This window comes from Podarcis erhardii, assembly GCF_964252035.2.
Source record: "Podarcis erhardii genome assembly, chromosome: 3".
Classification (NCBI taxonomy): Eukaryota; Metazoa; Chordata; class Lepidosauria; order Squamata; family Lacertidae; genus Podarcis; species Podarcis erhardii.
This window is the reverse complement of record NC_138507.1, coordinates 122,236,909-122,249,446: the sequence shown is the minus strand read 5'-3', so window position 1 is coordinate 122,249,446 and position 12,538 is coordinate 122,236,909. Positions and strand designations below refer to the sequence as shown.

General features: G+C 49.7%; 1 protein-coding gene across 5 annotated transcripts in view; it reads left to right on the top strand.

The window, feature by feature from the left end:
- Window positions 1-12,538, top strand: part of EFR3B (EFR3 homolog B) — a 118,470-nt gene that overhangs the window by 26,145 nt on the left and 79,787 nt on the right. The window lies entirely within an intron of this gene.

Below are 12,538 nucleotides of genomic sequence, written 5' to 3'. Positions count from 1 at the left end.
ACCTCCTAGGGGTCGCCTCGCCCACCGGAGAGATGCAGGGGAACAGGCAAGCATCTCTGCTCCCCCCCCCATTCTGAAAAAGAGATGCTAGAGGGATGCGGAGAGCGTTGCGCGCTGTGTCAGGAAAGGAAAATAATAATAATAAAGCGGTCTTTCATCAGTTCTGGCCCCAGGAAACAAGATCTCCCCATTTCTGCTTGGTTGTTGTTGTGGTTGGGTTTTTTTTGGGGGGGGGTCTCGCAAAGAAGAGCGTCCCTCCCCCCCCAAAAAAAAATCTCCAAGGCCTGATAAATAGGTATCTCGTGGCCTTTCTGCACCATAGCTGCCAACTTTTCCCTTTTCTGGTGAGGAATCCAATTCGGAATAAGGGAATTTCCCTTAAAGAAAGGGGGTGGGAAAATTGACAGCTATGTTCTGCACTGAAGCTGCGGGGAGAAGGAGTTCTATGCAAAGGGGGGGGGGGTCTGGTTGGGAAGGAAAGAGTTAAGCAGCCCCCTCTCCTCCTTGTCCCTCCTCCCCCCCCCCTTCTGAAAATCACAATATCTGCAAGGGCTGTTATTGGGGAAAAAAGAAAGATGTGTTTTTTTAAAAAAAATGTAACTGGGTAGTGTGGTCCACAGGTCCGGCGTGTGTCTGGATTGTGCCCCCCCCCGCCCCGCCCCCAGCTTCAGATGGCAGTTTGAAATCTGCTCTCCCAAAAAAAGACACGAAAGGGAATTCCCCGCAGGTAGAAATCAAGACTGACAGGGGAGCTTCTTTGGTGTTACGGAGCAGGCAGGGTCTTGTTCCCGTGGCTCCAGAGGGACATGGAGAAGAAATTGTGGAAATGTAGAGTTGGAAGGGACACCATGGGTCATCTATTCCAGCCCCCTGCAAGTTGCCTTTTTATGACCGCCCCGCCCCCCCCCCCAAATCACGGCATTTCCTTTCCTCCAGTTTCTATTTCCCCCTTTCCCTGGAACTCAGTAAAGACTACAAAGGATTCCAAGGCTGGAGTCCAGTAGAATAGAGCTCTGCAGAGGGCATCAAAGGGTTAACCCCCCCCCCCCGCAAAAATAAAAATCCCCTCTTGTATTGGCAGCCTATTGAACAAAAGTTGTAACCTTTGTTGGAGACCGGGGAACGCTTCTGCTGCGCAGGCAACTATTTTTGGCCACTACTCCCTGCACGCCCTCCCCCCCCCCGAAAAAACCCGTGTTGTTACTTAATTCCCTTGGATTGCCATATTCAATGGGTCCCATTCCTGCCCCGCTCCCCATATTTTGCTTGCGATAACACAGCCTGGTGTCTGCCGCTGCCTTGCTCTGGGGGTGCAAATCCAGGGGAGGTTGGTCTGTGGGATTTGGTGTGTGTGTGATCTGTGCAGTTGGGGGGGGGGTGTCCTCTATTTTCATAGGATCCTGGAACTGTAGTGCTGGAGGGCTCCCCAAAGGTCATCTAGTCTAACCCCCCCCCCCAATGCAGTATTCACAGCTGTGAGTCTGTGTTTACAATCTGCTTTGTGCGTGTTTGCAGGGTGTGTGTGTGTGTGTGTGTGTGTGTGAATCTGGGCATGGTTACCCCCCTCTCTTGTTCAGGTTTGTCTGGCGAGTAATGCCATCCCAGGGCCCCGATGCTGCAGATAGCAGGTCCGGTTCCTGCAGCCCTCTCCGAAAGCCAGCTTCAGTGATGCAGCTGGTCTGAGTTGCAACAGGCAGATGTTTCTGAATCAAGGCTTGCAAAGGCAATTGTGGGGGGTGGGGGGGTGGGGGGTGCCGATTTGCACAAGGTTCACACACACCAAGCCGGCTTCTGCTGCATCAAACTCCGAGATTCCTTGCAATAGCTGAGCCAAGAGAGCCTTCTTTTTGAGGCTGATTTCGTCGTTGTTCCCTTGCAACCCAAAAAATAGGAAGGGTCATCTAGACCAACCCCCGGCGATGCACGAATCAGTTTGGTTGGTGAGCTGAAAATACATTCTTCTAGGATTGCCATTTCCCCAGTGTTTCGCTGGCTGGTTTTGCTCTGCTGCCCTGAGCCAGGAGCTCTAAAGCCTTAGCTGCTGCATTTCTGCTTGCAGGGCAGTTCTGTCTGTGACCGACTTTTCCTGTTTGAATGTCCATGAATGTTCTGTGCCTGATCCGTGGCCGAGGGAGTAAAGATGAGTTCAAAGATTGATGCAAATACCACTGCAACCTTTGGGGTTGTGTTTTCTTCTTCTTCCTTTTTTTGCTTGATCTATTTTGGCTTGCATCCCAGTCATGGGTGAATCATGTTTCGTGAATAAACTGTGATATTGGGGCTGGGCTTGTTTTGGGATTTTGATATGGCTGTGCCTCTCAACTGCAGTACTTAACCCTTGCTTTGTGGAATATTCCATTTCCTTCTGAAGATCAGTCCTTAATATGGAATAGCTACTGAGGAAAGAGATCCCCAGTTAACAAAAGAGACTTGCTGCAGTTTAGCTGGACCACAGAATCACAGCACTGTAGAGGTGAAAGGGACACCAAAGGGCCATCTAGTCCAACCCCCTGGAATGTGCAGGAACCACAGCTAAGGAATTCCTGACAGATGGGCTTCCAACCTCAGCTCAAAAGTCTTCCTTTAGGATAGTTTGCCATGACGGCAGTGGGCCAGTCCTGTTTCTTAGCCTCGCCTCAGTTCTCCATCTGTAAAATGGGCTCGTTGAGGTTACCCATTTGCCATTTGCCCAGTAAGGGCAGCCGAACCGCCTTGCTGCTTTTCCAGGGAGCATTTGGGAGCCTTCAAGTCGAGCAATGCCAGAGACTTCCTCTTGGCAGTCTCTCTTGGAAGACATCCCATTCATATTTTTGATGCAGTGTGATAGCGACGGTGGGATTAAATTCATTTGAGGGCTTATAAACTTGAGTACGACTTGTCTGCAAGCCTGTGTTTAAAAAGTGCTGCATAAATGAACATTAAAGTTTAACTGGCCTTTTTGTCACCTTATATATATGCTGTATAGCTAGTTGTAAAAAGCTGGCGTGCAATTTGCAAACATGGTATAATTTGCTGGATTCCTTCCCGAATCTGTCTGCTTGACATCTCCGCCGCAGTGACGTCTTTGCGTTCTGTTGAGTGTCGATGGATTGCTGCCTTGTGGACGCTTTGCCAAAATATCTCTCCCTTGTCCTCAGATAATTCAAGGGGAGCTGTGTGCCGACCTCAAACCACAATTTGGAGCGCAATTTCCCCAGGAATTTTTTCCTGCACAGCCTCCACTGGAAATGGGAAGCCTCCACGTTCTTGCACAACTCCTATCCGTTCTTTTCCTTCCCAACGGATCCTGCCTTGCAGGGGGTTAGACTAGATGTCCTTTGGGTCCCCTGGAGGAGCAGAAAACAAAGCTTTCCGTGTGACAGTGCTTCAGATATCCAAAGATGGCTCTCATGTTTAACTCTTTTCCAGGCTAAACATCCCTCATAAGGCCTGGTCTTAAGACCCTTGATCATCCTGATTGGCCCACTCTGCACACCTTCCAGCTTCTTAAACCGTGGTGCCCACAGCTGTGTCATCCTTACACAACAGGTTTGTGTAAGAATCCGCTAGATTGCGGACTCTGGGCTCAAAACTAGCCAGGCGCATTTTGCACCTGGCTCGCTGTCCCGTGCGACCAAGTGAAGGTGCCCAGGTGCCAGGATTCGACACCTGTCGTCTCCACCATCCGGGGATCCTCAGATCTGGGCTGTTTTCGCACACTAATACAATCTCCTTTAGAATTCTGTCCGTTATATTTGACCTGCACAAATCAGAATGAATTTCAGGAACCCAAACGCTTTTCCTGTGCAGCCTAAGCAGGAGCAGCAATTCAATATACAGTGGTACCTCAGGTTACATACGCTTCAGGCTACAGACTCCGCTAACCCAGAAATAATACCTCGGGTTAAGAACTTTGCTTCAGGATGAGAACAGAAATAGGGTTCCGGCGGCGCGGCAGCAGCAGGAGGCCCCATTAGCTAAAGTGGTGCTTCAGGTTAAGAACAGTTTCAGGTAGTACGGACCTCCGGAACGAATTAAGTACTTAAGCACTTAACCCGAGGTACCACTGTATTGAATTTTTGTCTCTTGCCTTCACCTGCCCTGCTCACAGTTTTGAAGAATATTCCTACATTATGAATGGTCCGTGTCACCATTAAGAAAAAGAGGTCGGAATTGGCCAATATATATGCGGATTATCCTTGGAGCAAGGGAATTTTCTTCTTTCACTTCTCCAAGTTCTTAACCCAATTCAAGGTCGTCCTCTGAACTGGCCAGATTTATTTATTAATTATTTTTACAATGCAAGTCATATATATAGATTTATTGATGTAGAGAGATATCTTAAGCCAGAGTAAACACAGAAGCAGAACATCAGTTTAAAACCATCAAAGGGGAGGGGGAGAAACTTCTGTAACAATACCTTAAATCAGTGTTTCCCAACCGGTGTTCCGCGGCACACTAGTGTGCCGCGGGACGTCGGCTGGTGTGCCGTGGGAGGGAGGCGGGCGAGTTGGGCGGCGAGAGGCGGGGCGGCGGCGACGAGCACACGCGGGGCGGGGAGCGAGCTCCCTCCCACATCCCATCGCCCCGTGCTCTGCGCTGGTGTCCGCAAGCCTTGCGCACCCGGGGGATCTCCCCCCGGGAGCGCAAGGCTTGCGGGCAGCAGCCTGCAGCGCGGAGCACGGGGCGCCCTCCAGAGGACGCCCCGTGCTCCGCGCTGGTGTCCGCAAGCCTTGCGCACCCGGGGGATCTCCCCCCGGGAGCGCAAGGCTTGCGGGCAGCAGCCTGCAGCGCGGAGCACGGGGCGCCCTCCAGAGGACGCCCCGTGCTCCGCGCTGGTGTTGGCCAGCCTTGCGCACCCGGGGGATCTCCCCCCGGGAGCGCAAGGCTTGCGGGCGGCAGCTGGCAGCGCGGAGCACGGGGCACCCTTCGGAGGACGCCCCGTGCTCCGCGCTGGTGTTGTCCAGCCTTGCGCACCCGGGGGATCTCCCCCCAGGAGCGCAAGGCTTGCGGGCGGCAGCTGGCAGCGCGGAGCACGGGGCGCCCTTCGGAGGACGCCCCGTGCTCCGCGCTCGTGTTGGCAAGCCTTGCGCACCCGGGGGGCGCATGGGGCGCCCTGAAACAGAGGGTTCCCCATGCTGCGGACTGTAGCCTGCTGCCGGACGCGCGGGGCGCCCTGAAGCAGAGCGCCCCTCGCGCCAGGCAGACATGGGCCAGCCCCACAAGCTCGGGGGACAGCGGGGAGGCGCAGCACCGCCATCCCACTGTTCCCCGACCTGGTTTTTTGGGGGGGAAATAAAGGAAAAAAAATTTTCCTTTATTTTCCCCCTCAAAAAAGTAGGTGCGTCCTATGGGACGGAGCGTCCTATGGGACGAAAAATACGGTACTTACTATTTCATAATAAAGTAATTATAAAATACTTTCTTTGTGTTTATTTGATTCCTATTAAAGAGAGTTACTTTATATATAGTCAATATAGGCACAGAGTTAATTTTTTAAACATTTTCTAATGGTGGTGTGCCTCGAGATTTTTTTCATGAAACAAGTGTGCCTTTGCCCAAAAAAGGTTGGGAAACACTGCCTTAAATATACTGGAACCCCTGTAGATCTGGCAGTGAGTGATTTTTTTTTAAAATGTCCTTATTAAGGGTTTTCTTGAGTTACAATAGTACAACCATCGTCTCTATTTTCATATCATAAAGCTCCTTCCATAGATCAGTTATATCCCGTGTGAGACTTTATGGTGTTGCATAGAGTTGCCATATTTCAAAAAGTGGAAATCCAGACAGAAAAGTTGTAGATGCTTTTTTCGATTTTGCAAAAAGAAAAAAACCCTCAACAACAAAAATAAGACTTTTGAGCTGCCTTGGCCCAAGATGGCAACTAGACATGCCGCTTTGGCGATTCTGACCTTGGTTTAAAGAGCCATTGGGCGCCCAGCTTATATACCTGAGTTTCTAACACCGATTGCAGGGTGCCAAGGTCACCCAGAGAGTCTTTGCGGCCCAAGTTCTTTGCTTCTGCTGCTTTCCTTCCTGGCTCATCCCAGCTTGGTGATTCACAATACCAGCAGGTTTCCCTTTCCTTGGCTCGCATCCTGCAAAACACTTAGTCCGATTGCGTTTTATCCTTTCCTGACCCCGCCGAAAGCCACATTGCTCGCAGAGGCAAATCCTTTACACTTAGAGGGCTGCTAATGTCAAACATCTGGCTGCAGCAGCTGGCAAAAGCCCTCTTTCCCCTGCAGCCTTCGTCGCGCAGGGAGATGATTAAATTTGTGTCCGTCCCTTCTGCGTTCTAGAGGGCAGGGGGCATTGGCGCCACCAGATCCCGGCCTTCCCTCCCGGGGTGGATTCTCTGCGGAACGCATTTCAGCTGGGATCACTTTTACAAGCTGTTCCAATCCTGGGGGGCTCAGATAAATTCCTACCGTGAGCCTTGCAAGGCAGGTACAATTCCAGGTACTGAAGTTATTCCTCGATTTTTCTGCATTTCTGGCCTAGCAATTGTGCATAGATTCATAGAGGCCTGTTTTGTTGCAGTGCATGGCTGGGATGTCTTCAGATCAACCAGGTTTGTCGGTGCAGTCGCCTTAAAGGTAAAGGGACCCCTGACCGTTAGGTCCAGTCGTGGACGACTCTGGGGTTGCGGCGTTCATCTCGCTTTACTGGCCGAGGGAGCCGGCGTACAGCTTCCGGGTCATGTGGCCAGCATGACTGAGCTGCTTCTGGTGGGCCAGAGCAGCGCATGGAAACACCGTTTACGTTCCCACCAGAGTGGTACCTATTTATCTACTTGCACTTTGATGTGCTTTCGAACTGCTAGGTGGGCAGGAGCAGGGACCGAGCAACGGGAGCTCACCCCATTGCGGGGATTCGAACCGCTGACCTTCTGATCGGCAAGCCCTAGGCTCAGTGGCTTAACCCACAGCGCCAGCTTGGGGTGGAACAATTGCCATTCCCTGGAGGTTGCAGGTTTTCCTTCTGGTTTGGCTGTTTGGAACCTTTTGGAGCAGGGCGAATCCCTGCTCCCTGCCATTTCCCCGCCGGGTCAAATTGGGTAGCCCAGCCTTCTCCAGCCAGGTTCCCTCTGGAAGTTTGGCACTACAACTCCCACGGGAGTTGTAGTTCAAAACCACCAGACAGCACCAAGTTGACAAAGACTGGGCCCTATTGGTTTGGTTTCCTAAGCACCGGGGAGATCTTTCTGAGGGCAAGAGCTGTTTGACCGTGGAACGGTCTGCCTCAGGAGGTGATGAACTCACCTTCGTTGGGAGTTTTTTAAGCAGAAGTTTTATCCTGGATGCTTTAGCTGAGATTCCTGCATTTCAGACATTTGGACTAAAGGACTCTTTGAGTCTCTTCCAGCTCTACAGTTCTATTATCCTAAGGGCTGATAAACCCCAGAATATGTGCCTGCAGAGCAAAATAGCTAAAGCAAGTGTCCTCCCAGAGCCACAGATGCAAGAGTACGGAGCCTCGACACAAAATCATAGAATTGTAGAGCTGGAGGGAACCCTGAGCGTCATCTAGTCCAACCCCCTGCAATCAGGAATCCTGGCTAAAGCACCCATGACAGATGACCATGTTTTTAACAGATTAAGTGGTATAGAAATGCTGTAAGTAAATAAACATGGTAGACATCCACCTGCAGTCCAAAGTGTTTGCAGTTCAGACCCAGGTTGACTGAGGTCCAGTGCCGAGGGCCTTCTGGCAGTTCCCTCGCTGCGGGAAGCCAAGTTACAAGGAGCCAGGCAGAGGGCCTTCTCGGTGGTGGCACCTGCCCTGTGGAACGCCCTCCCACCAGATGTCAAAGAGAAAAACAACTAACAATCTTTCAGCAGACATCTAAAGGCAGCCCTGTTTAGGGAAGCTTTTAATGTTTAATAGGTTATTGTATTTTAGTGTTTTGTTGGAAGCCGCCCAGAGTGGCTGGGGAATAAATAATATGTTGTTGTTGTTGTTGTTGTTGTTGTTGTTGTTGTTGTTGTTGTTGTTGTTGTTGTTGATAGCCTCACCTGCTGATCTCAGAATCAGGACCAACCTTGTGTTTCTTTGTACTGGTGGAGAGAAGCTCAAGCTGTCTATGCTCCACTTTTGCAAGTGCTCCCCTCGAGGGGGGGGGGTAATTATTGTTTGCTCCTCTGGTCCATGTTTTGTTTTGTGCAGTTTCGACACCCTTTTAGGTCTGCCTTTGAAAAAACGCCTTAAAATGTGCAGTTTGGGGGCTGGGCTTGCAACAGAGAACCATCCCTTGTTTTGCCGCTCTGGACTGCGGTGCAGAGAAAACGTCTTGCAGCCAGGATCCGGTGTCGGTGTGTGGTGTGTGTGGGTTTGTGCATTGCAGTCTCTCAGCACTTAGCAGTCCCTTCTGACAATTCCTGGAGAGTGGGGCTGGGGGTGGAAGGCAGGGGTGGGTCTATGGGGAGAGGCTTGCCCCCATGACAGCTGCACTCTGCCTGAGACGCCAGAAGTGAAATGCAATTAAAAACCAGCGATGCTAATTGCTGTGAATCCTGCCAGAATGAATCCCAGCTAAAGAAGTCATTAGCGGAAGGGGATGAGCCACAAGTGAACTGCAGAGAGCTTGGTTTGTGTGTTTTTTTAAAACTCCCCTTTTAAAATAATACCGCATTCTTTGGGCCAGACAGGCGGAAGAGAGCTAATTTGCCTACGTAGTGCTGCGTTCGGCAGAACTGTGTGTCATTGTGTTGCATGTGAAAATAGCCTAAGAAGAGACTGGGACAGGCCCAAAGGGGGCCCAGATGCTCCAGCATCAATAATAATAATAATAATAATAATAATAATAATAATAATAATAATGTTATTTATATCCCACCCTCCCCAGCTGAAGCACAAGAGGGGAGAATCGAATCCTGTTTGCTGGTTTCCCACTGGCATCTGGGGCTGGGCGATATCTGGTTTTCAGCATCGCAATGTCTCACCAGCTAAACATCACAATATACTGATATACCGTATTTTTCGCTCCATGAGATGCACCTGACCATAAGATGCACCTAGTTTTTAGAGGAGGAAAACAAGAAAAAAAAATATTCTGAACGAAACAGTGGATGTATGATTTTTGTGGTTCATGCTGTGGCCACAGAAATGTGATCTGATGGTGAGTTTGGGGTGACCCAATGCAAAAATCCTGAGGATCCATGTGGATCTGTGCTTTGTAACCACATTTTTGCGCCACTGCGGCCCCACAAAACAGTGAGTGCATGATTTTTTTGGTGCAGGCTGTAGCCATAGACATGCTACGTGATCTGATGGTGGATTTGGGGTGACCCAATGCAAAAATCCTGAGGATCCATGGGCTTTTACATCCCCCCTCCCAGGCAACCTCTTTTATCCGTCCCTTATCTCTCTCCCGATCGCTTGCCAATTAGCTCCCTTCCCTCTTGTTTGCCTTAGTGTCTTTTCCTTAGCTGGAGCAGTTTTTTGCTCCTCCTTTTATTCTAATTTCTCTTCTTATTGCTTTAGTCTTCCTGTTTCTGCTTTTTGCCCCTGGGCAATTCGGCTCCAGGGACCACGCATTTGCTCCATAAGACACACAGACATTTCCCCTTACTTTGTAGGAAGAAAAAAGTGCATCTTATGGAGCGAAAAATAAGGTATCTGGAAATAACGATGGAGCTGGTTTTCAACTTTACAATATGTCACTAGCTAAACATTGTGATATACTGATAAATCTCAAGGTCTGAAAAAAGGAGGGAGCCTTGTCCACTATTCGGATTGCGCTTTGCTTGGAGACAATTGTCCAGAATGTGGCAGCTAGACTGGTGACTGGGAGCGGCCGCCGAGACCACATAGCACCAGTCCTGAAAGACCTACATTGGCTCCCAGTACGTTTCCAGGCACAATGCAAAGTGTTGGTGCCGACCTTTAAAGCCCTAAACGGCCTCGGTCCAGTAGACCTGAAGGAGCATCTCCACCCCCATCGTTCTGCCCGGACACTGAGGTCCAGCTCCGACGGCCTTCTGGCATTTCCCTTCCTGCGAGAAGCGAGGTGACAGGGAACCAGGCAGAGGGCCTTCTCAGTGGTGGCACCCGCCTGTGGAACGTCCTCCCATCAGATGTCAAGGAAATAAATAACTACAGTGGTACCTCCGGTTACGAAGTTAATTCGTTCCAGAGGTCCGTTCTTATTCTGAAACCGTTCTTAACATGAGGCATGCTTTCGCTAATGGGGCCTCCTGCTGCTGCCACACCAGCGGTGCGCAACTTCCACTCGCATCCTGGGGCAAAGTTTGCTTCCAAGTTAACTTCCAGGTTAGCGGAGCTCGTTACTCAAAGCGTTCACAAGAAGGACGGTACATAACTAGATGTATTACTGTACAGTCATACCTCGGGTTACAGCCGCTTCAGGTTGTGTTTTTTCGGGTTGCGGACCGCCAAAACCCAGAAGTACAGGAACGGGTTACTTACGGGTTTCAGCGGTCGCACATGCACAGAAGCGCTAAACCATGCTTTGCACGTGCGCAGAAGTGCCGAATCGCAACCTGTGCATGTGCAGACATGCAGACGCAGGTTGCGAATGCTGCAGGTTGCGAACGTGCATCCCGCACGGATCACGTTCGCAACCCGAGCGTCCATTGTATCTGACTTTTAGAAGACATTTGAAGGCAGCTCTGTTTAGGGAAGTTTTTAATATTTGATGAATTATTGTATTTTAATATTTTGCTGGAAGCCGCCCAGAGTGGCTGGGGAAGCCCAGCCAGGTGGGCAGGGTATAAATATTATTATTATTATTATTATTATTATTATTATTATTATTATTATTACAGAAGGTGATTCAAAGTGGACGGTGCTATACGAACCACGGCACCCATGGTCACAATCGTAAATAAATGGGCAAAAGCTGGCGAGGCAGCGAGTTCCTCTCTGACAGATTCTGGTGCCGGAAAGCCTATCCTCTCTGCCTTTTTAGCATGCGTGTTGGAAAATCCAGCGGGTGACAGGCAAGGGGATGAGTAGCGCAGAGCTGATTCTCACTCTTCCACGGATCACTTGTCATTCTCCACCTCCTCGTGCTATAATTTGAGAGGCAGCTTGTCTTATTAGCTCCCTGGCAAGCCTGCAGGTGGGCAGTGGCATGATCTGCCTGTCTCGAGGTTGATGGTGGCACCAAGATTTCTGGCTTTGCCTTTCCAGGGTGGTTGAGAGAGGAGTCTAGTCTGAATTACAGGAGGCTGTGATTGACAGCTGCAAGGAAGAGGAAGGGATGGGAGGCTGCAGAGAGACAGTTTTTACACCCCATCCTTTCTAGCCCTCAGGTTTTCTTTGTTTATTCTCCCCGGAAGGATCACGATCTGCCGCAGCCTGCAAAATCTCTGGAGGAGGGATGAGCCGTCAGGTTAGGAGCACGGAAACCTGCCTTATACCAGAGTCAAACTATTTCTCCATCTAGTTCATAGCTGTCAACATTTCTCTTCTTTTAACAGAAATTCCCTTATTCCGAATAGGATTCCTCGCAAGAAAAGGGAAAAGTTGACAGCTATGATCTAGTTCCCGACCATCTACACTTTGCATGAATGAAAGATCTCCAAGATTTCAGGCAGGTGGTTTCTCCCAGCCCTACCTGTCAGTGTCAGAAATGCATCCCATAATAACAGAAACAATACCCCTCACACAGTATTTTTAAAATTACGTTTCTAAGGGGAGAACTGTGCTCTCAGGAGGAAATTCGGGATAAAAGTGTAAGAGATCCCTGACACAGGATCTGGCCGACACAAATTACTTCTTAAGCCTCCGGCCATTTGTAATCTAATGAAAACTATCTGTGCATTTTTAAGAAGCTTATGTGACTGAGATAAATCGGGGTGTGTGTGTGTGTGTGTGGAATGGATCTTCGCCTGTCCATTCGTTCTGGATATATAGTGAAGCTTGCCCAAAATAAACTTGAGCTTCGAAAGGGACTTACGTTCAGTTTTCGTTGCAAAGAACATCACACAAAGGTCTCTGACGCCAATTCGGATCGTGACCTCATCTTGCCCAGTTCAGGCTGGTACGTAGTTTTCCTTATTTTCCTGATACCTGGAAGCAGAACACTTTCTTCTGCATGCAAAAGGTTCCTGATTTAATCCCTGGCACATCCAGGGTCTGGAAACCAAGCCTGATGAGGAACGTTTGAAGGTGTTAGAATTCCTGCTCCGTGATTGCAGTCATGGGATTGTTGTCTATCACATGACGGTATATGTTTTGGGAAGTGACAGAGACAGGATGTTTGTGTTACTGTGTTCCGTGAAGTGGGATTATTGTCCTTTGTTCTTTTTTTTCTCTTTGCTGTCTGATGCTAGAGAGAGAAGGAGCCATGTTGCAGTGCTCCGTGTGTGTTTATATGTAAATAAAGTAGATTAGCCAAAATGCTGAGTTGCTGAGGTCTGTCACGCAAGCTGCGAAGACTCCTGCGTATCCCTAAGTGTGCCGATATCTGTTGGCATCAGTCACTGTGATGTTTGGGCAGGAGAAAGCTTGTGAAGCTCCCGAACGATCGGCCAGGAGGGAGAGAACATGCCAGTCGGGCATGTGTCTCTGCCAGAGTCCTACTCGAGTA